The sequence below is a fragment of the Canis lupus genome, chromosome 18 (assembly GCF_048164855.1).
Source record: "Canis lupus baileyi chromosome 18, mCanLup2.hap1, whole genome shotgun sequence".
Classification (NCBI taxonomy): domain Eukaryota; kingdom Metazoa; phylum Chordata; class Mammalia; order Carnivora; family Canidae; genus Canis; species Canis lupus.
Window position 1 is genome coordinate 3,357,041 of NC_132855.1, and position 24,404 is coordinate 3,381,444.

Genomic DNA, 24,404 nt, shown 5'->3' on the forward strand with positions numbered 1-24,404 from the left:
AAATCTCAAGACACCAGAGCTCAACTGACCCTTACAGAGCTAAATTTACATTTCAAAAAGTAAACATGAAGACTCAGAATCCTTTCTAACCCATTTCCAAGGAGTAAAGGTTTTGTTTCTCTTTTTGAGAGGAGGGAGTAGCTTCTACTTTTTCCTGCATATAGGATGAGAGAATGAAAGTTCTTTGCAAGTTCTGGCCACTTACATAGAAAATTTTTTCCATCTGGTTTTCGTTGTATTATCCCAAAAGTATACACTGGGGAAAAGGGAGTTAATACACTCTTATGTAAATAATAATAATCTCTTATCTTAAAAAACTGTATGTGTACATTTCACATAAATTTTAAAAAGATAAATGTTAAAAATGCTTCACAATTTGGGTGTCTTTTCATACATTTATAACCATTTATATCCTAATATTTGAAGTGCCAGCTGAAGAATTTTGCTCATTTTTCTATTGGGTTCATGTCAATTTTAACTGTAGGGTTTAGTCATAAGAGCTGCACTTTAATAACAGGAGAGGAATTCATAGGAAAGAGAACAAAGGTAAAGATGAAAGACACAAAATAAATAGGAAGAAGAGAATAAACCCTACATGAGTTAACTCAAAAAAGTCTCAGGTTTACTGAAAGATATGTCAGTAACAGTGCCTCCTCCTTATTTGTAAGTTTGGGAAAAGAATGAGGACTTCAGAGTTGAAAGCCATTACTTGAAAGTTCCGTAAGTTACAGAACACAAATAATTAGATAGAGAATAACTGATTTCTTTTTTGATTATCAGTGAATACATGAGTTATAAAAGCCAGCAACTGAGGGATGATTCAGTGAAGTTAGACATTTGTGTGTAGTTTTTTCCTTTGACAGCTTCACTATTTACTTTCGGGATAATCTTAGGATATATTAAATAAAATTAATCACTGGCTTAAATCTAATTATTTGTAGTAGAAAGTCTTAAAACACTTGTTATTTTTTAGATATCATTTTTAATATGTATTTTTTGTTATTTGAGATTCACTGTGCTGCTGCAATTTCATCTGAGGAGAAGAAAAAAAATAGTCCTGTTGTTACACAGGACAGAGGTTTCAAATAAACTGAATGAATGGTAATTCTCTAGAGCAACTATTTCAATGTAAACTTTAACAGCATGATTGAAAAAGAGTGAGCTAGTCCATTAAATTTGTTTTGTTACTGTAAAATCTTTCATTCCAAGCAGGAACCATTGCCACCATCCCCCGTACAGTGATGCAGTCTAATTTAACTAATTCCCTCTTCCTCTCATAGACTCATGGACTCCACTTTGATTATACGGACCTACTTAGTGAAAAAATCAGCTGAGCAGTTGACATTCTTTAACTAATGCATCTGATAATTCTTTTCCTGCTGTGAAGTACAGGATCCTCTTTTGTAAACTACATTCAACGGAAAGTGTTACTTTATTTTGGAATTTTTGAAACTTTCAAATAATCCTATTATTTCCCCCATTTTTAAAACTGAGCTGTTATTTTGTCTTTTAAACTTTCCTTTTTATATTTAGGAAATGAGTTATGAGTATTTAGTTAGATTCATGTAATGCAATGTCTTCTCCCTTTCTTGTTGGCCTTTTCTCTCTTAGTACTGTTTTCTTGATGAGTAGAAGTTCTTAATTTTAATGAAGTCTAATTTAGCAACCTTTTGATGCATGTTAGCGCTTCTGTACCATGTAAAGACATATTTTGCTATTTTAAGTTACTAAGCTCTCCTCCAGAAGCTTTTTTGTTTCATCTTTTACATTTAGGTAAATGATTCTGATCAAATTAATCTTTTGTTTGGTGTGAGGCAAATTTCAAAGTTCTTGTTTATCTTTTTTAAAAATTTTCTAATCCTTGTTATTTATGTTGTTTTTCATGTGGCTTCTCAATTGACCCAAGACCTTCCTTTGAAGTCAACCATTCACCCTTTGGTCTCAGCCATCTGTATAGCAGGTCTTTATACTACTTTCTAAAGAAATAAAAAGGTGAGGTGACTTGATAAGATATGAAAACTTATGATGAATCCACTCATAAAATAAGGCCTAAAAATCTATTTCTTGTGTTGAGGTAGATGTTATTTGGTTGTCAACTCTATAATAGTTAACCTGTATACTATGTTTTATATATTTTTATATATTCCCCAATGGGGAAAAACAGAAGGAGAAAAAGATAATCTTCACGTTGGAAAAATTTAGCTTCAAATTGGCACAGACATCTAACAAAGTAATTTAATATAATCAAATGAGTTGGAAAATGTAAGTAGATTTTTTACCTGCAAAATTAAAGACTTAAAACTTCAAAATGATAGTTCAAAATTTGTATTCATCTATTTTGAAAATGACAGCATGATTATAACTAAAGAGTGATTAACTGAAAATTTTATAACTAAAGAGTGATCAACTGAAAATTTTAGTGTAATGTCATCAATGAGTATCCATACCTGAGCTCTGATAATTCCCAGAATTCCACTGCATTGGGAAGCAAGGAAGCAAAAAAAGTACTTTTTAATGGGTTAAAATATTTCGTTTGTTGGATCAAATTATTTAAACTCACAATATTACTAATTACAAGGTTTACAATATTTTGTTTAGCTGATCTTCTAATACATTGTTAGAGTAGCATCAGAGAACTAGGGCAGATTCGGAAAAGCCTCATCCACTTACACAGATATATATACGTCATGTTCTCACCCCACCTATGGAAAATGAATAGGGCAATTACATGAGCTTGAGAAAAATAAAAAGTTTCCTATAGGTGTTTTAACAAGCTAAGCTACTCTGAATGACATATTGATTGACTACTGGTTTTAACTTCAGAAAGTTTGCAATCATCAGGCGACTGATCCAGATATCTATCTTTCTACTGACTTCCCTAAATGGTTGCTTAAAACAATTGCCATTTTGCCCACTCCAAAGGTTTTGGCCCCGTTCACACAGGAGCAGGTAAGGCAGCTTCTCTACAGTGGCATCTCCTATTATTTTTTATTTTATTTAAATTCAGGTTCTTCACTCAGTCAGCCAATTCTGAGTGCCCATTATGTGCAGGGACACTTTGGAGTCATTGCTTAAAATTCTTAAGAAAATAAATGCCATCCCCTAATTTCTATGTTAAATAATAACAGTTATTATCAATCTAATAATAGTAATAACATAATAATATATTATTAGATTACTTTTTATTATTCTCCTTCCCTCTCTCTTCTTCCTTCTTCATTATTAGTGTTTTTTTATAAGGTTTATATTCTAAGGACCATTTCCAGAAAAACCACCTGTTTCATTAAATCCCCACAACAGACCCAATCTGCAAATGTGGAGATTGAATCTCAGAAAGGTTTAGAAATTTGGCTAGGATACTATAGCTAGTAGAGTTGGACTCACAAAACTAGTTTGTGACTATTATATACTGTACTTCCTCTTTCAAACAGATTTGAATAAAGGGATATGGACATAAATTAATATTATGAGTGTTGTGTGAGTTTAACTAGGTCTTTGGCATAATAAATAGTTGAATGGACTAAGACTTCACTTTCTTAGACACCTTATTTTAGACTTATCTCCTGTTAAGATTTTTCACGCTATATTTTATTTCTAAACAGATCAGCCATATCTCAAGGAAGAACCATGCCACACCTAACTGTTGAGTAAAGTGCCTTACAAATATGTAAGTGTATGGCTAAGTAATAATAATAATTATTATTATAGAGAGCTTACCATATGTCAGACAGTTTAATGCTCATTTAATCATCTTTAAGAACCCTATAAGGTAGGTGACATTATTATCCTTGTTTTATAAATAAGGAAACGGAAACACAACGCGGCTAATTATCTCTACAAGGTCACAGAAAGAAAAGTGATACAGCAAAATTCTAGTCGGTGCAGTCTGGTTCCAGAGTCTATATATATATGACTTCTACAGCTTCCTCCTGTCTTTCTAAGGTATATGTGCACAATATATATGTCTCTTCTGATTTTTCCCTGTGTAAACTGGATTTACACATTGGGAAATACATTTTATTTAGGATTTCTCTAGATAAATATGTATTTAAAATTAAACCACTCACCATATCTAGATTGACTATTTTACCTCAAATAGCTGATATGAACTATTACCCTAGCTTTGCCTTCCATGTAACAGGAGAACAAGTGCCTAAGAAACAGGCAACACAGATAACATTACCTTTATGCCAAATAATAGGAAATGATACTCATGGAAGCAACAACAACAACAACAAAAATGTGCAGAAAGTAATTAATACATGGCAGAGCTGTTACTAAATCTAACTTCTTCTGAATGCTAGTTACCATAATCTATTGCAACAAAACTTTTCTCTGAGAGTGCTATGCATCTTTTAGGTTAAATGTGCAAAAATACTATTATTCCCAAAGAGGTAGTGCCTTTGGCAAGGCAGGTGCACTTTTTCTAATGTGTTCAATGAAATGAACATCTGACTGACTCATTTTTGTTCTGCAGTCTCAGCTGTTGCATGTAAATAACAATTATGCAAACATCTAAAATAAAAAGGATGTCCTTTCCAATGGGTCCCATTTGGTAATTCCCAACTCCATAAAGAGAATGTTTTAAAGACATTCATCTGTGCAGATGTCTAAGGTGGAAACCAAAAACTCTAAAGTCATTGACATTCTATTTGAAAAACAAAGGTCTGTTAAAATCTGTTCAAGGAGGGAGTCATTTTGAGTATTTCCATTGACAAATACAATATATGAGACACTTATTCTATTGCCATTTTTGGAAATTGGAATAAAAGTTACAGAAGCCGAATGCCAGGCATGAAAAAAAGAGAAGACGTGTACATCTCAAAGTTTTTGGACTTTGGAGTAGATTTAATGAAATTTAGGAAAAGGACTGACAAATATGCACCATATTCCCGGCAGTTACACACGTACCCATTTTACTAATCCAGTTAATTTCATGTTCTGTAAAAAAATAAGGTATATTTGTAATAGACATGTATTATGTAAACTAGAAAAGTGAGAATAATATTAGAAAATCTAAGTAGATTTCTATAAACTAATAGGGTAAAAACTGTGAGTCACATAAATAGAGGCATTTGAAAAATACTGGGCAGAGTATCAAAAGCACAATTTGCTAACTCTACAGTAGAAGTGAAAATGTGACTCTCCTTAAGTTTCAGACTATGAACCACATCAGTTGAACAAAAAAAAAAAATCACCACCAAAAACAACAGAACCAAACACATGTTTTGTTCTCTTTTTGGACAACTCATTCCCATCACTAAGGAAAATCCTATTGTGATTCATGTATACAAAGTAGTACTACTATACATAGAGCACAAGTAAGTATATGTAATATAGATTATTCAACCAAACAACAAAAAAATAGTTAGATTCAGTGTGAATAAAGGTTAAGAGAATCCTGCTCAAACCACCTTTGCTAACAGAGGTATACTCTGAAAAATGACTTAATCCAAGTACATATATATAAAAAAAATTATGTAGGTTTTCACTGGCCCCAGAAAACAGGTTACACAAAGATGTCTTCTCCTTTCAGTCAATCATAGCATCCACATGAAATACTTTCATCAGTCAGCAAAGCATAAGAGATAAAAACTAATTTAATTGGCACATTTCACCATTTGTTATCAACTCCATGATAGCAATAAATATTATGCTATTTCTTCATAACAATGAAAATATTAGTTGACTTAAAAAAATCACACATCACATGCACTTCTAAATCCTAGCTCTAAAGAAGCTATTATCATTTGAAAATTCTAAATAAATATGGATGGACCACATATTCGCCACCTGCCTACAGCCCCTGTAGTAGAGAAGGTCTTTCTTCTCCCTGCTGATTATTTTAGAGAATATCAACTAGAGACATTTACTAAGTTCACACAAAGATTGGAATATCATTAGAAAAACAACAAAGTGATGCTTATCACAATAGTGGTCTACTTAATGAAATACAGGAAACATTTATTTTACTTGACTATTCTTCTTCCTTTTGATTGAAAAAAAAAACAAAAACAAAACAATTATGGGGTTGTGGAAGCGGTGGTAGCCCAAGGAACAGATATCTTTGGGTATTATTATAGGTGGACCATCTGCTCTGAAATCCATAATGAACTTTGCACAAATCAAATAAGATTGATGAAATATACCCATGTTAGTTTCCAGAATTCAAAACAGGTCAGCACAGCCAAGTGGACGCAAGGGATGGCACATTTATCTAAACATCTTTGCCCATCACTCAGTCCAAAGAGGAGTTTTAACACATGGCCACTGAACATCTGTTCAGAATACTAAAGGCAACTTCCATATTTCATTAACTATATTTGGCTCTAGGAATCTGAAATTAATATAGTCCTAGGAAAAGGAAATTCCTTCCACATTGAATCTCATCATATGCTACAAAATATCTCCTTAGCTATGTAGGAATCTGGTTCAAGAGTTTTCTGAAATGTAAAGAAAGCATGAAAAACTGCACAGACCAAGTCTCATCCACTAAGAGGAAATGGAAAAATAGTGGGAAAAATTGTTTAGTTTTATTACCCTTTACATGGCCAGTAGAGAAGATTAGGATAGAATTTCAGCCTTTAGAAAGAAGGAAAAAAAAGGGTGTTTTTTGTTGTTGTTGTTTTTATTTATTTTTTTACTGCTTTTGTTTGTTTTTTTCCACAAAGATCATTTGTATTTCTGCCTGGATGTGCATTTAAATTTAACTTATTTCATATAATGGAAATTTACCTATTCAATTGTCCTTTTAGTGATTTAAAATTATGGCTGTCTCATTTACTTTGATTGAATTCATAAAACAAAGCAAGTTTCATTACATATAAAAAACTTAACATGAAAAAAGCACAGAGATACATATTCTAATCACTTGGGATTTCCCCATAGGTAATACAGAAATTATACCAAGAACTGCCTCCCAGAAAAACACCTGATCCAAGTGTTTTCAGAGAACTCTATAAAATCATTGAGGTAGGTAATTTAAATGGTATTTAAATTATTTCAGAGCTTAATTTGTAATTTAATTGTCCAAGTTTTTTGAAGGAAATGTAACAGTGACACCAACACGTGACCAAAATTACATAACAAAATAAAACTATAAAGAAATTTCACTTAAGCTTTCAGTGCAAAACTCCAAAATTAAATATTAACATCAGCATCTTAGCACAGGATACATAATTATGAGAGCTCTAAATCAGAAAAAAAAATATTGGAAAAGTATTTTTATAATTTTATAAATCATGTTGGCCAATCTGGGTAGAAACAGGTACTCTCTTACTAATGTCATGGTAATACCCCTGTGGGTAGCAAACTGTTAATGTTTATCAAAATTATAAATGCAGTACTTTTATACTCAACATTTCTACTTTGGGAAAAAGTACACGTGTGAAATAATATGTGAACAAGGTGGATGCATATTTATAATAGTAACATACTGAAAACAACTTAAATGTCTATAAACAGGATAGAGTAAAAAATTTGTTACATCCAGAGAAAACAACTTCACACATCTTTACATAAGAACAAAAAAATCTATGTATTAACATGGAAAAAAATTGAATATATTCTGAAAAATAGAGGTATTGAACACTGTGAGAGATATGATAATCTTTATTGTAAAAAGAAAAATATGTATCTGCAGACATACATGCGTACACATGTGTGTAACGTTGGTCACTTTTTAAAAGACAGTGTTTAATGACAATGAATACCTGAGTAGGAGGGAGGGTACAGGATATGGAAAAGCATACATAAACTATTTTCCTTTTTTACATTTTACACTTTTTGACATTTGAAATATGCAACTGTATTAATCTTCAATAACTAGACCTTTAATTTTAAAAAAATAATAACATAAGCAAGTCAATGATGCTAACCACTGCTGAAAGGGCAAGTGAACTGAAGTATAAGAAGCTTGAGAGGCACCTGGGTGGCTCCGTGTTTGAGCATCTGCCTTTGGCTCAGGTTGTGACCCTGGGGTCCCAGGATGGAGTCCCACATCGAGCTCTCCGCGGAGAGCCTGCTTCTCCCGCTGCCTGTGTCTCTGCCTCTCTCTGTGTCTCTCATGAATGAATAAAAAAAATCTTGAAAAAAAAAAAAAGCAGCTTGAAATTTTTTGTCATTGATTCATTAGTAAGATTTGTCAATGCATATCTCAGATTCTGAGATGTCCCACACTACTGAAACTCATATAAAAGACTTGAGCTCATAGTTTTCCAAATTTACTCGATCATTTGTTTCTTCTTTGAATAGCACATACTGAGAAACAACAGAATCAGTGTTCTATTGAATGCATTTTCAGAAAACATGAAATTATGAAAATTATTCCATAAAATTAAAGAAAAAAATTGTTCTCAGTATTCTATCAGACACAGAAAATCACTGCCTTAAATTTCCATAATCTGTTGGACATGTAAGGCCTGTGTTTCTAATAATGCATTATATATAATTTCATAAAAGTGACATATAAAATTATAACCATTGTGAGAAGTAGTTTGTAATAGAATAAGATAAAAGGCTTGGATATAGGTGAGCTTGAAATCACTTCATGCTGAACTAGCACCATTAGTCCTTTGAATGACCTACATTTTTAATTTGGCATGAAACCATTTCAAGCTATGTAGTGAAACTAATGAGGCTGCTGCAACTGTGCGAAGCAATAATCAACACTACTTTATTGTGGAGAGTTTATTAAGTCCATGCATGAGGTGAACGGAGACAGCTTTTCTTTAAGAAAGGAGACATGTGTTTATACTCTTTGACTGAATAAAAATAAATATTCCAAATGTGTATGATGCCTGGAAGAAGTCCAACATCATTAGTTATTTTCAAACAAATGTAGAGCTCTGAGAATCACTCAATGCAATGATTACAGAGACAGTTTTAGTGTTTCTTGGAATGTTTCTTCAACTATTAAGGAAACAATGGCACTGTGTGAAAACTAATGATAGTAAAAGACAAAAGCAGTTACTCTGGCTTTAGATTGGGCATAAACGTGCATAAATACAGACTAAGCGTAGATCTCCAACCAAGTGTTTTCAACAAAATGGAGTGTTTTTTCTAAAGCAATTGTGATCAATAATAGTAAATCTAACTCTATGACCCTAACACATCTGTGAGCTAAGAATGAGCTCAGAGTCATTCAAGTTCTAAAACATGACAGAAGAAAACAAAGCAAACAAACAAAAAAACTATCATATCATACATATCATACTATACATATCATAATGATAATGTATTGTTCCTTCTTCTCTTCAGTGCAATCAAAATCATAAACAGAAAGTTTATCAGGAAAAAAGCACTTCTGTAATAATTAAATAGTTAGAATGAATTTCCAAATTAATACCAAACGAGATGGGTCTTCTCACCACTTTGTCTGAATCTTAATATATCTTCTATACAAAAGTGATGCGATGAAGTCTAGGCAAGCAAAGTATGCCAAGTGCACCTTCATTCAATCAACATCCAGCCACCTACCCACTCATTCACTGATGTATCCAATAAACACTAAATGCAAGGGGGCTCAGCACTGAGACTGCATATATAGCTAAGCCCGAGCGCATGTCTTCGAAGAGCTCACAGTCTGGTGAAGGAGAAGGGGCGTTCATGGTACTAAGCCTCTTACCTTACCTTGGCAACTATGAATGTAGTGAGTTACCTAACTCAGGTGGGGCATCAAGGAAGACTTCTTGCGGTGTTGACACTGAAGAAAGTCCTGAAAGCTGGCAAGGAGTCAGGTGAAGTAAGTAAGTAGAGCCATCCCAGATTTGTGTGTAAGCGCACAGAAAGCAGAAACGGTCAGATGTATACAGGGAATGCCTGCCCCTCATTAAGATCAAGGGAGGATTGGGGTGCCTGGGTGGCTCAGATTGTTGAGCATCTGACTCTTGATTTTGGCTCAGGTCGTGATCTCAAGGTCGTGAGATCGGGTTCTGCCCTGAGCTCCAGGCTCAGTGGGGACTCTGCTTGAGATTCTCTTACCCTGCTCCCCACTCTGCCCAGCAGCTCCTGCATGCTCACTCTCTCTCTAATGAATAAATAAATCTTAAAAAAAAAATCAAGGGAGAATCAAGAATGAAAGTGAAAAGGTAGAGACTTGAAAAAAGTTATCTGGATTTGAGGGTTTCAGAAGTAACTGTGAATTTGTAGAGGTCCTCAAAGTAAACGAGATGGAGAGTAACAAAAATATCCAGACAAAATCTTTAAAACAGCATTTAAGGCACTTTGAGTTATATTTCATGTTTAAATTTGTACATAGCTATTGCTTCAACGACAGAAGGCATACCGTCTCCTGTTATTTCCTTTAGGTTAAATGATGCTTAAAAAAATTTCTAAAAAAAAAGGTGCTGTGTGGCTCAATTCATTAACCATCTGCCTTCAGCTCAGGACATGATCCCGGGGTCCTGGAATTGAGCCCCCATGTTGAACTTCTTACTCAGTAGGGAGCCTGCTTCTCCTTCTGCCTCTGCTACTCTCCCTGGTAGTGCTCCCTCTTTCTCTGTCAAATAAATAAAATCGTTGAAAAAAAAATAAATCATGAACAAAATGGTATTTTGCCTGATAAAAATCAGTGCAGAATCATAAATGCCAAGAAAACACCTAAATATTTGGATTTTTTAAAAAGATTTTATTTATTTATTCATGAGACACACACACAGAGAGACAGAGAGAGTCAGAGACCCAGGCAGAGGGAGAAGCAGGCTCCGCGCAGGGAGCCCGACGTGGGACTCGATCCCGGGACTCCAGGATTATACCTTAGGCCGAAGGTGGCGCTGAACCGCTGAGCACCCAGGGATCCCCTAAATATTTGGATTTAAAAGGGCAGGTCACACTACATATAATAGGTTGTTTCCCTTATTTAGTTCTGCATAAAGGGCATAAATTGATTTTATTAGTCACATTAGTCACGTAGAAATAATAGTCTTTGATTAAAGGGTGTTGGAACATTATGATGCTCAGCTTCCTGTACCTTCATGGATAATGCTGATTTTTAACATTTTAATTTTGTCTTTGAGACTTGCATAAAGAACAGATTTCTATGATTTTAAAGGTGAGAACCGTTGTTATATGTACAGGCATCCCTACGATTTTGACCAAACTAGCATGTTTATTTTGAAGGAATCCTTAAAATGTAATTTTAAAATGGACACTCAAAGGTAAAAACCGGGACAAGGGAGGTTTGTAGCAGGTGTATGGACTTGAATGAAACCGACTACCCTTAGAAACCAGTAAGAAAATTCACTCAGAGGAGAGTGTTTCATATATTTTCATTTGGGATTGGGGGGGCGGGCACACATCCTTGGGCAGGTCAGGTGCTCGGTCACGGGGGGCAGATGGCAGGGAGGGAGTTTGCAGTTAAAGTCCAAAGCTAGGCTTTCGGAGCAGAGCCACAGACGATGCCTAGGATAATTTTTGTTTTGTCTGACAGATGTATTAGTTGCAGGACCTGTGTCAGTTTGAGGATGGGTGGATAACACTGCCTAATAGTCAAGGGAAGCAAGGGAAGCGAGAAGAAGAGGAACTCAGATGTGAGCAGAAGGACAGAGGAGGGGTTTCTGGAGAAGAGGCACTGTACGGGGGGCTCCGGGGCTGTGAAAAGGACAGGAGGAGAGACAGTAAGTTTAAGATAAAGGAAGAGCTCATCCTCACCTGCTGGTTCTCAGAGTGTCAAATTTCCATATAGATCATGAAAATGAAACATTAACAAAAGCAGATTAAAAAAGTAGGAGCAAACACTGCATATATTGAGAGAGCCTAAAACCTAAATTTAAACCAGCCTGACACAATGGTACAAAACTCTCTGAAGCTTTTGAAGACAGAATCTGTCTCCTGTTTGTTCCAGCTTAACTGTATTAATTTTATTCCCCCTCAACACACAAATCTCTTTCATGCACACTTTTAAGCCCGTCCAATTTGCAAACAATTTTGTTCACCTTAGCCTCGTTCCGTAACTAACCATATGAGCACACACTCATATAATAGGAATTTGCAGCCAAGGAAAAGCTTGGAAAATCCTGAACTGTTAATTCAGAATCCCAAAGTGGCCATTGGGGAATATTTGCAGAACCCCAGAAGAGCTTCCAGAAATCCAATGAAACTATTAATGTTCTTCACTGAATTTCACTGATAACTAAGGAGCACGGAAACTAAACAGGCCAATTTGCGGTGCTATTTATCTTTAATTACCAAAACTTTAACACTAATGAAGATATGAACTATCTGTAAATTGTTCCATTGGTAACTGGCTGTATATAGGCGGTATAGTAATTTTTAATTAACATATTAAAATTTGATATTCAATGACTTAAAAAAGAAGCTAAAAAGCCATTTTGACAAGTTATATGTATTCTGATGACATGCTTATAGCTGAAACTCCTAACAGCACATAAAAGAGGTACATACATAATGCATAAAAAAGCATAAATTTACTATCCTTTGAAAAGCATGGCAACCCATCAATTGGTTAAAATATACTTTTAGCTGCTACAATCCATTCCTAAAAAGACAATGTCTTATTTGAATCGATTTTTGCATCTGGATAACACTGACCGTCTATCGACTGTACTGATTTCCATGAAGACTGACCTTGATCTTATTCCTTTTAATACTCACTAAGCCCATAGCACTGCGCTTGGAGCAGTATAAATGTTCAAATGTTGGTTAAAATGATTTAAGTGGGTCATTTCTCAGGGATCCCTGGTGGCGCAGCGGTTTGGCGCTTGCCTTTGGCCCAGGGCGCGATCCTGGAGACCCGGGATCGAATCCCACGTCGGGCTCCCAGTGCATGGAGCCTGCTTCTCGCTCTGCCTGTGTCTCTGCCTCTCTCTCTCTCTCTCTGTGACTATCATAAAAAAAAAAAAAAAAAAAAAAAAAGTGGGTCATTTCTCTAGTAGGTCCCACAGGTTGGACTAGAGCCTGCTACAGTGCTGACCCATCGTTCTGACCAATCTTTCTCACTCACCCATCGTTTGAGGCCTGCAGGGTTGCATTGCTGATTCCCAACCTTACCAGTGATGACTATAAATTTAGTCATCATATCCATCTCTTTAAAAATGTCTTCGAAAATCCCCACTGCAGCTTTATCCTGAGGTCCAAAAGGCATAGAAAATAATCACTGTTAAACTACTTCAATATCAAGGGCTGCCTTGTTTTATTTCTTCTTTAGCTCTGGCAGGCAGCATTTTGTCCAGCACCAATGCAAATACTCAAATGCTTAGATATGTTATTTTATTTTATTATTTTTTAAGATTTTATTTATTTATTCATGAGACACACACACACACACACACACACACACACACAGAGGCAGAGACCCAGGCAGAGGGAGAAGCAGGCTCCATGCAGGGAGCCCGACGTGGGACTTGATCCCGGGTCTCCAGGATCACGCCCTGGGCCGAAGGCAGTGCTAAACTGCTGAGCCACACGGGGATCCCACATATGTTATTTTAAAATAACTTTTAATATTTGAGAGTGTTGGACTAAAACCAAGTAAAAACAGTAAGTCTTTTTTTTTTTTTAAGTATAATAACAGCAGGTTTAATACTTTTAGTTCTTTCATGTCAACAATTTGGATTCTTTCCTGAAAGAATTAGTGTACTGTGACCGGATGATATACGAAACTAGAACTCTGACCCACAACTTCTGCAACAAGCAACACAGGAAACCATACTACAGCCTCTGCAGCAATTGGCCCAGAACAATGAGACGGTTCATAACTGCTACTTGCGCTGCACCCCCCCCCGCCCATTTTTCCTTTGTGCTTCCAACCCAGAACCAACTGCAGAAAGCTAAATGCACAGCCTCTCCAGATCAAATGCAGAAGGTGCTGTGATTCTACTTTGCCATCCTCCAACTTCCACGTCAATAACCTCCAATCAGAGCATACCCGAAGCTGTCCTGCTCTTTGTGTTTGCTTTTGTTTCCAACCGTAAAGCCTTCACACTTCCCTGGCCGCCTCTGGGTCTCTGACAAATTCAAATGATGGTTGGTGACACCTATGCTATACCAAGCTTTGAAAAAAAACAGTCTTTATTCTCTTTGGGGTTGTTCTCATTTATTTTTATAGCCCTAATGCTGTTGTCTGTTTTCAAAGTCTCTGAGCAGACTGAAAATTAAGATCAGTGACAGGCTACTATTTGTACAAGGTGGGGATTAACAAAGAGGTGTTTTTTTTTTTTTTTTTCTCCTTTACTCTTTTAATGCTTCCCAAATTACACTGTTTTTTTTTTTTTTATTGAAGTATAATTGACATATAACATTACATTAGTTTTAGGTAGACAACATAATGATTGGGCATTTGTATACATTGTAAAATGATCACAACAGGCCAGTCACCATCTGTCACCATACAAAGTTACAGGTTTGTTTTTTTTTTTCTTGTGATGAGAACTTTTAAGATTTCCTTTGCAGCAACTTTCAAATGAGCAATGCAATATTATTGCCTGCAGTCATCATACTGTAAATGCTACCCACCCCATCCCTTATTTATAACTGGAAATTTATACCTTTAGATACCCTTTACCCACTTTGTCCATTATCCTCTCCTCTGTCCATTATCCACCAATTTATTCTCTGTATCTATGAGTTTTGTTTTGTCTCTATGTTTGTATGTGTTTTAGTTTCCACATATAACTAAAACCATATGGTGCCTGCCTTTTTCTGACATAGAATACAGCTCAGCCATAAAATAAAATAAAATAAAATAAAATAAAATAAAATAAAATAAAATAATAAAATAATAAAATAAAATAAAAAAAATAAAATAAAATAAAATAAAATAAATAAAATAAAATAAAATAAAATAAAATAAAATAAAATAAAATAAAATAAAAAAATTCTCCCATTTGTGACAACATGAATGGACCTTCCGAGTATTATGGTGAAATAAGTAAGACTAATTCTGTTTAAGTTAAATATATTGCTACAAAATGATCAACATTGTTTCATTAATTGTTTTGTATGCATGGAAGTTTAGCACTGTTAGGAACCAAAAATGTTATTGGTATTCCATGTATTCTAACCAATAGGGCAAGTAAAGAAGCACAATTTTCTCCAATCAAACCTGATCCATAAAGGTTATAGAATAAAACTTTTGCAAAATCTTTCATAAATCATAAAGTAGAAGGAAGACATTGGATCAAAATCTGAGTAAATTACTTTCCCTAGAACCAATGGCTTTGAGAATTTACCAAGTACTTATGCTCCATATCTGATCTCATTTTGCAGAGACACAAGTGAAAGAAAATGCAGACAGTGGAAATGCTAGATTTATTTCTACCTAAAATCATCCATGAACTTAGGGTCTATGTGACTCAGTTTTTGCTTTTTTAATGCAGTTTGAATAGAACTACTTGGGAGAGAAACTCAGTTCGATAAAGGACATTTGCTTAATTTTCTGTCTTGACATTCCTCTCTTCTAGTACTGGGATCGAACATGAGTGAAATGACTCCCAGGTTGTAGCTGAAGATTGAACTACAGAGTACAGTGAAAATCTGCAGCAATTAAAGACATATTTATTTGGAAATCATGGCAGATGTACTTGATAAAATGAATGGGAAAGAAACATCTAAAACTACCTTAAAATGGGTTTCTCAAATTTTCCCAGGCATATACATCATCCTGGGCATCTGGTTGAAGTGCAGATTCTAAATGAGAAGATCTTTGATAGAGCCAGAAAGTGGCATTTCTAACAGCTCCCCGGTGGTTCCAATGCCACAGATAATTGAGTATTAGGGACCTAGAGACATTCATTTTGGGAGGAAGGAGTAATATGCCTTATATATGCTTTATTTTTTATTTTTTTAAGATTTTATTTATATATTCATGAGAGACACAGCAAGAGAGAGAGGCAGAGACACAGGCAGAGGGAGAAGCAGGCTCCTGCAGGGAGCCTGATGCGGGACTCGATCCCGGTCTCCAGGACCACACCCTGGGCTGAAGGTTGTGCTAAACCGCTGAGCCACCCAGACTTCCCTTATATATGCTTTAGAACAACAAACTGAAAACCCTGATCTTAGTCTTCTCCATATTTGTGAAAAGCCTTCTCACTACTTACAGGATTGATTTTAAAGTCAGAGCTAAACAAATTTTTTCAAGTGGCTGAATCAGTACCTAGGACACACTAAGTACCTAAGGAACGTTGTTGTTGCTGTTGTTGTTGTTGTTGTTGTTGTTTTATGGCCACACTTTCAAACCAAATCTTAATAAAATATCTAACAAGTTCAAGTTTACTATGTATTAGACAATGTTCTACATTTTACATGTATTCATTCAAAATACAAACCATTCCTATTCTCCATTTCATGAGTAAGATAATTAATCACTGAGAGATTACATAAGTTGTCCAAAACCCACAGGCAGAAACTGGGAGAACAAAGCTTCCAATCCTGACAGTCCCACACTAGAGGCAAAATTCCTGAGCTAATATAGAACACCAGATTGTCAAATCAGACTCACATGGCTCAGAGATCTTAACCAGTGTGAAGCTTTACTAAATAATATTAAGGACACAGGCAATTGTCAAAAGCTGCTCCTAAGATTCTTTTCATGTTGGATAAACCTCTTTGGCTCATAATACATGAGTTTTCTTTTTTTCTTTTTTTTTTCTTTTTTCTTTTTTTCTTTTTTTTTTTTTTTTGAGATTGAGAGAGAGAGCCTGAATTGGGAGGAAGGGGCAGAAGGAGGGGGAGAGAGAGAATCTCAAGCAGGTACTATGCCCAGCACAGAGCTCATACTCTGAGACCATGACCTGAGCCTAAATCAAGAGTCAGATGCTCAATCGACTGAGCTACCCAGACACTCCAATACGTGAAGCTTCCAAGTGAGGTTCACAGAATCACCTCATAGAAGGCTAACATAAAACATCTCTATTTTATATCCCGAGTGTTGTGTTAACCTACGCGATCTTCTCCAGGGAGCCATACTAGTAGATCCTGAGCAATTCTCCAGGAACATCCTGCTAAGAGCATTTTGAAGATAAAAGTCTCTTCTTCCTGAACAAGTATTATTAGTTTGTTTACCCAAAGGTCAAGTTAACAGACGGGTCAGTGACCTGTTTATTACCCACAAACTCACCTCCTCCGACCTTACTCACCAGCCAGCAGTGAGGAAGATGGATGGATCAGAGAACAGATGCTTAAACTTATTTCAACCCTTGAAAAGTAGGCAATAGGGCCACTGAAGAGTAGATAGCATATCTGTCTTACACAAATTAATCAAGAATGATGAGATTACAATTAGAAAATGCAGCAGCAGTACTGGGGATGATTTACTTATCTAAGGGCTCTCACTGACAAAGAAGGGCAAAAATTAAATGGATGGACAACAAAACCCGAGAGGTAACCATCAGAGTACAGAAAAAAAAGCACACAGTCCACGGTCAGAGAGAATGGGGATCATGGACCAAATGGCACAAAATGGGAGTTCAAAAGGGCAAAGCAAAGGTCAACAGCCAAAAGGGCCACAGGAGAAAAGAGATGAGTCAGGAATTGGCGATAAGGCCTAGACACACAGTATCACTAAAACTGCGGCAGCTATTTGACTCAGACCCACACCTTCTAATGCACATGCCCGGCCCCTGCAGGTGGAATGAGCTAATTGATAGTAGCTGTCTAGAAGCAAGATGTCCAGCCTGAGGAAAGCAGAAGTTCCATGCCAGCACATTAGGCTCATCAGATCTGAGAAGCATAACTCCATCATTTCTGAGATTAATAAAAACTGCATAATTTTCAAAGGAAAAAACATCTGTAAATCTACTTACATCATGATATAAACATATAATTCCACTTTATCAATCAACTGCCTCATTTATGCAATCTGAGTTTGCCTAAAATTTTGGCTCAAATAGTAAATCCTGTTTCATTTTACGCAAAATGTACTTACTAATGCTCATTTGCTGCAGTAGAAATACGTGTTCATCTAGAATAAAACCCTTGGCTAGAAGAACACAGAATGCCAGAAAATTGCTCTGATATGTGGTGATTAATTTAAACTTATTCTTGTGGGTTTATTAGCACATTTTAAATCATAATCTGCAATCCTAAATATATACAATATTACTGGGTGTCTTGTTTGTTCCAATGCAACAAAGTATGAATGAGATGGGATTGATTTTTTTTAAAGATTTTATTTATTTATTCATGAGAGAGAGACAGACGGACAGACAGACAGGCAGAGGGAGAAGCAGGCTCCCTGCAGGGAGCTCAATGTGGGACTGGATCTGGGGACTCCAGGATCAAACCCTGGGCCTAAGGCAGACACTCAACCGCTGAGCCCCCCCAGGCATCCTGAGATGGGACTGATTTTAAAGGCTAAGTGTGTCTAGAGATTTGTCAGGAATCAGCACCAAAGGAGATATATCTAATTGAGACCAAAGAAGAGTAAAACTTACCATTTCCAAGAATCGCACAAATACATTTTTAAATGTGTAAATTAATAAAATATGTTTAACAAGTTTTGACAAAGTTTTCTTTCAAAAGAATTCAGATAAAATCCAATAGCAAATCTCATAATAAAATCTACTGCCTTCATCAAATAATTGTTGTTTCTAATGCCCCTGGGTGATAGGTGGAAAAACATGTACGTTTGCTAGTGAGTTAGGACCCTGAGCTGCTTTCTAGGTTGTTCACATTTTGTGATAAGCTGTACCTACCAGCTCTCCTGAATTGTTTGGGTTTTTTTGTTTGATTGTTTTCTAAGACCACCACCTAGCAAATATTCAGAGTCTCTACTTTTGTGAATGAGATCACAGTTACTTGTCTCAAACTGAGTCTTTCTTGCAGATCATCCATTTCTTTTCCTATGATTTTGTGCAAGTCATTCTTTTGAGTGTCAGTTTCCTACGATCTAAAGAAGGCCACCATTTCTTCTGCAAAAGTCACAAATGTGTGAAGCACAAAAGGGCAACTGACTGCAAAAATATTATTGAAAAAGGTAAAAGTAGTATGAACATTAAACTATTATAATTATGAAAACACTAGTCCATGATTTTTATGTTATCTAGGCATTTTTACCAATTATATCCTTCATTACCTTCACTAGCTTTTTATGCCACTAAGCTAAGAGAGCATAATCAGTATTTTATAGCTGCTATAGATGTGTGCCACCTAGACTTCGAGTGATATAAAACGTCAGGAGGCAAAAGTGAGGGAGTTTGTAAGTTCTTCCAATCTGATTTCTTTTTATTTGTCATTGTGCATCGATTTAATTTTAGTGCCTATGCATGCCAGCACTGGCTTCCCTGCTTCCTTTACTGGCAGTTCTAATACACTGCAAATTCTCATATATCCCCAGAAAGCTTATGCCATGCTATACTTGTTTTTGTTTTTTGTTGTTGTTATTATTTTACTTTTCTCTTAAGGTTTAGTAATTTAAAAAAGAAGTCTGTGGGAGACCAAAAGCACAAAACACCCTTTCTTGGAGGATGTGAATAGGCAGCATGATGACTGATGCAGGGGTTTCCCTAGACCTCTCTGGCCCCATGTGCATTATTGGGTCATGCAGAGAGGGCTGTGCCAGCATTTTCACCAAGTAAACAATCTTCTTGCTGAGCTGCTAACACTTACACAAACTACATCAGTGTCTGAACCAGGTACATCATCAATGGTGGGAGGATGGGGAAGACAAGCATTGTTTATTTTAGGCAAGTACAATGTACCAAGAAAATGCCACACAGATGGTGCATAATTGTCCAGAAAAAGAATTGTCCAAATCCTGGTTCCATAGAGAATCTACAGAGATGCTTGTTAAAAATAAAGGCCCGACCTCCCCTCTTCTCCCACTAAATCAAGAATTCAGAAAGAAGAGCAAGAATTCTGTACCACAACTGCATCTAATGCAGCTGCCCTATACCCAGGTAGCAAGAGATGACTGCCAAACCATATAGTCCAAAATCTTTACATTAGTGTTGAGGATGTTAAAGTCCAGAAATTAACTGAGCTGCTCAGATCCTCCAAACAGACATCGCTAAAAGAAACCTAGTCTCCTAACCCAGATTTCTCCCTCTCTATGGACTATTTCCACATGATCAGGATGCTTATGGAAATACTATTTTTTACCAAGATGCATACATTGATCTGTGCTTGGAAAATCAAGACATCGACCTCAAGCTTCATTTCGGTGCTGATCCCAACACTTTATCCTTAATCAAGAAACATTTCCCTCTTAACTCTCTGGTCTTCACAAGTAAACAAACAAATCTTCCCTTCATAAAGGACCCAGGACATAGATGCTCCAAAAGACATGTGGCTATAATTGTTTGAAGAGGCTGACTAATCTTCTCCCAAAATGACAAGTGTAAAACTGTTCAAAACTGTCATTAACAACCATTAACAGTCAATTTTCAACAACCAACCTTTTTGGTCCTAGAAGTTACTCAAAGGAAAACAAGAAATTCAGGAGCATTTACTCATAAAATCTAATATAGTTTTGCATAGTAACAGTGAAAATATGTGGCATCCTCTTTTGCCAAGTTGCCATCCTCCCAATACAATTGGTGAGAAGGATTTGACCAGTGAAGAGAAGAATGGGAAAACCAGCAAAATGTTGCCAGAAAGAGTGGACTTGGTTTTAAGCAAGGAGTGTAAACCAGTGGAGACACTGTCAGTAAATTAAGCAAACTGCATGGAAACAAATTGGTAAAAGGTTCCGATCTGCTAGCCTGACCTTCCAATCCAAGATGGGGCATTCAGAGGTACCCCCCCAAAAAAATAATAATAGGAAGATTCTCAGAAGACAGAGCCAGAAAACAAATGACAAGCTCTCTATACTCTTCTAGCTACTGAAAAGTGCATACCTGTGCACCAAGCCTAAAGCAAAGGAAGGAAATAAGAAAAAAAAAAACTGAAACAGAAAACATAAATGGAATAGAAAAATGAATGAAGCATAAAGCTGCTTCTTGAAAATATTAACAAGGTTGATACAACTTTGGTTACACTGGCCAAATAAAAGAGAGAGAAGAGGTATATTACCAAAATCAGTATATAGCACTACAGATGTTATGGATATTAAAAGCTATAAACAAATATTATTAAAAGCTTTATACCAATAAATTACACAATTTTGTTGAAAGGGATATATTTCTAGAAAAATACATGATATCATAACAAACTCAAAACGAGATAAAAAAATCTTAATAGACCTACTGCAAGTAAATAAATTATCAGCTAAAAACTCAATTCACAAATAAAATTGAGATCTGGATGGCTCATTGATGAATTCTATCAAAATTCTAGGAGGAAATAATACCACTATTAGATGAACAATTTCAGAAAATCGAGGGGGAAAAAATACCATCCAAGTCATGTAACTGAGCCAATATTACTCTGATCCCAGTGCCAGATGCAAAGCACAAAACTCATCAAACGGTATACATTAAAGGTGCATATTCATATATCAATTATATCTAAGGAATACATAGATACATAAAAACATGTATATGTACACACATGCGTGTCATAGTTGCCTTTTGGCATGAAATGCCAAAAATAAATAAATAAAACAAAAGAAAAAATTTAAAATATAGACCAATGATACACATGAACTTATATGCAAAAATCAGTAAGATAGTATTAGGAAATCAATTATAAAAAATATATTAGGAAATCAAATTCAGCAAGTCATATTATAATTTACACACAAAGACCAAATAATCTTTATCTCAAGAATGCAAAATTAGTTCAACATGTGAAATTCAATTAATGTAATGCACCATATTAAGCATAACCATAAAAAGGATAACAACGACATGATTATCTCAGTAAACACACTAAAAGCATTCAACATCCTCTAAAAACCTCATGATAAAAAATTCTCACCAAACTAGTAATAGAATAGTATCTTTTCAACCTGATAAAGGCCATCTCCAAAAATCCTTCAACAAATATCACATCTCAAAGGAAGGAATGAAAGATGAAAACAGGAGATGAAACAAATGGATTGAGAAGTAAATGGAACAACAGCCTTAAATCTGTTGCAACTCCAGCCTCTGTCTATCCCCTCTCTCATGAAATGAATGTTCTTACTCCGAAATAATTACCAAAAAAAAAATCACAATAATTCCATTTCTATTATCTATAAAAAGCAGAGATGAGGGGAGGATATTTAGGTGCTGACAGGGAAGTTCTTCTCAATTTATATCTCAATATCACCGTGTACATGTTATGCTTTAGAAAATGGACAAACGTGTATTTTTTGTTGTTTAGCATTAATTCAATCATCTGTATGCCCTAAAGCCTTCACTGTATGACTACCATATTTTAGCTACTATGCTACTATGCTTAGTGCTAGTGACACAGAACTAAATTTAATAAGTCTCTGAGTTTCTTTGTTCACACTTAGGAAAGTGCAGTAGAAGGAAAGAAACATACAGAATAATAATAATTTTAAAAATCACAGAGATTCCTTGACAGCTTACCACTTTCCAGGAGTATACTCTGTACACTCAAATGCTTTAATTCATTTATTTTGAATTTTTCAACCCCCATCATTTTCCTGTAAAATATATAATTCATATTTTCCTAATTTCAGAATTGAAGAAACAAAGAGATTATGAGAAAAACATATTGCCACCCAGATGAATGATGATAGATGCCAAAACACTTTTCAAGAGAAGAGGCTATTTTCCAGACACAAATGGTATCCTGTAAACATAATCCAAAGAGAGGGATTGCAAGGTATTGCATTTACTAATACAAATTATATGGATCTAAATGTTGGGGGGATACCTAGGGCAAAGCCACCATATACAAGGGGACACAGAGCGGGTGTATTCTCTAAGCATTTAGAGAAGGATGCCCTGGTCACCAGAAACAGAGTTAATATCAGTGTCTTTGTCTCATTCGTTATTCTGCAATCCTTATTCCATAGTTACTGAATACAAGTGCTACTTAGGTACTGGGTATAGAGTGATGGAAAAGACATACACATTCCCTGATCTTACAGAGCTTGGGGTTTTCACCTATAACTATGATAACTGCTACAAAAGAAAGAAAAAGGTGTGTAAGATAATACTGGAGTAACGGGCGATAGCCCAAGGGAAGGGGATCAGGAAAATGTTTTAAGGATTTACTTAAAACCCTACTCGGTCTTAAGGATTAATAAGAATTACCTAAGGTAAGGAACTTCAGGGATTGATCAACAAGGAAATTCCAGGCCAACGGAGGGCAAGATACAATAAACATTTGAATAGAACCCAAATATAAATATTTGAATCATAATACTCTACAGTGGTAATACATGCCATGTGGTGTGGCAGTTACTTTATAATCATTTGTTTGTAACACCATGCTTTGAAGGACGTACATTAGTATTTGTGATTCTAGAAATTTTAATTTCTTTAGTATTATCAGTAAAATAATTTGATGAAGCTTTCTCACATACAGAGAGGAAAAAAATAACTGACTGGATAAAGACAGAGATGCGATCTTAATGGTGACAAATTAAAATTATAATTTGTTTTATCAAAATCAACCATCATTGGAGACTTAATTTTTATTAAGACTCACTTTTATTATTTACTGGAAAACAGCCAGCTCCAGAGCCAGGACATATGGGTCCTCGGTCTCGGCTTTGTTATTTAACTCAACCTCTCCATACTTTGATGTTTTTGTTATTGTTGTTTTGATTTTAATCTATTTAATGAGCATCTGTTTCACCTACCTCAAAAGGTTATTCTAGGTGTAGTACAGTATTCTATTTTTTTAAATATTTTATTTATTCATGAGAGACACACAGAGTGAGGCAGAGATGTAGGCAGAGGGAGAAGCAGGCTCCCTGGGGGACTCGATCCCAAGACCCCAGGGTCACGCCCTGAGCCAAAGGCCGATGCTCAGCCACTGAGCCACCCAGATGTCGACAATCACCTCTCTCTGCCTCCGTTTTCCTAGGTGGGATTTTCTTCATTCCAAGTCCAGATAACCCCAATGGCCTTTCATGTTTTTAAATCCTGGGTCCTTTTCATTCACACCAGGGCATCGCAACAGCCCTCTCAGTATCTCCTTTTATCAACTTTTTTCCTATTTCTACAGCCTCCAATGAACTCCCATTGCCTGTAGAGTCGGGCTGCCTATACAGAAGTCCACCTCCCCACGTCCGACAACCCCTGACAACCACTGTGCCTAATGACAGGAGGCCTCTGCGGGGCCAGGTTCCATGCACCTCTGAGGACACTGGCAACTTGACGGCTCCTTGTTGGCTCCCGCAAATTTCAAGTTCCCTTCTTTGTTCTCATCATCCGTATAAACCCTACCCATTCTCCAGTTGGCATCCTGCCAACTTTCATGATATTTTTTTGAAACTACTGCAATTCACATTAATCTGTACTTTCTCTAAAGGCCAAGAACAGTGATTACCTAATACAGTTGATTAAGTTAATTTAAATAATGAGTTCCAGTCATTTCTTGTGCTG

The 24,404-nt window shown here is 35.8% G+C and overlaps 2 long non-coding RNA genes across 3 annotated transcripts in view; both read left to right on the plus strand.

The window, feature by feature from the left end:
* The window catches only part of LOC140608583 (uncharacterized), a 1,020,376-nt gene that overhangs the window by 274,977 nt on the left and 720,995 nt on the right, over window positions 1-24,404 (plus strand). The window lies entirely within an intron of this gene.
* On the plus strand, window positions 1,286-24,330 carry LOC140609419 (uncharacterized). 2 transcript variants are annotated; one of them, XR_012011250.1, is made up of 6 exons: window positions 1,286-1,992; window positions 3,603-3,667; window positions 6,889-6,972; window positions 18,781-18,931; window positions 22,526-22,671; window positions 24,025-24,330. It is a non-coding gene; the product is annotated as an uncharacterized lncRNA (long non-coding RNA). The 2 variants fall into 2 exon arrangements; XR_012011251.1 differs by lacking the exon at window positions 18,781-18,931.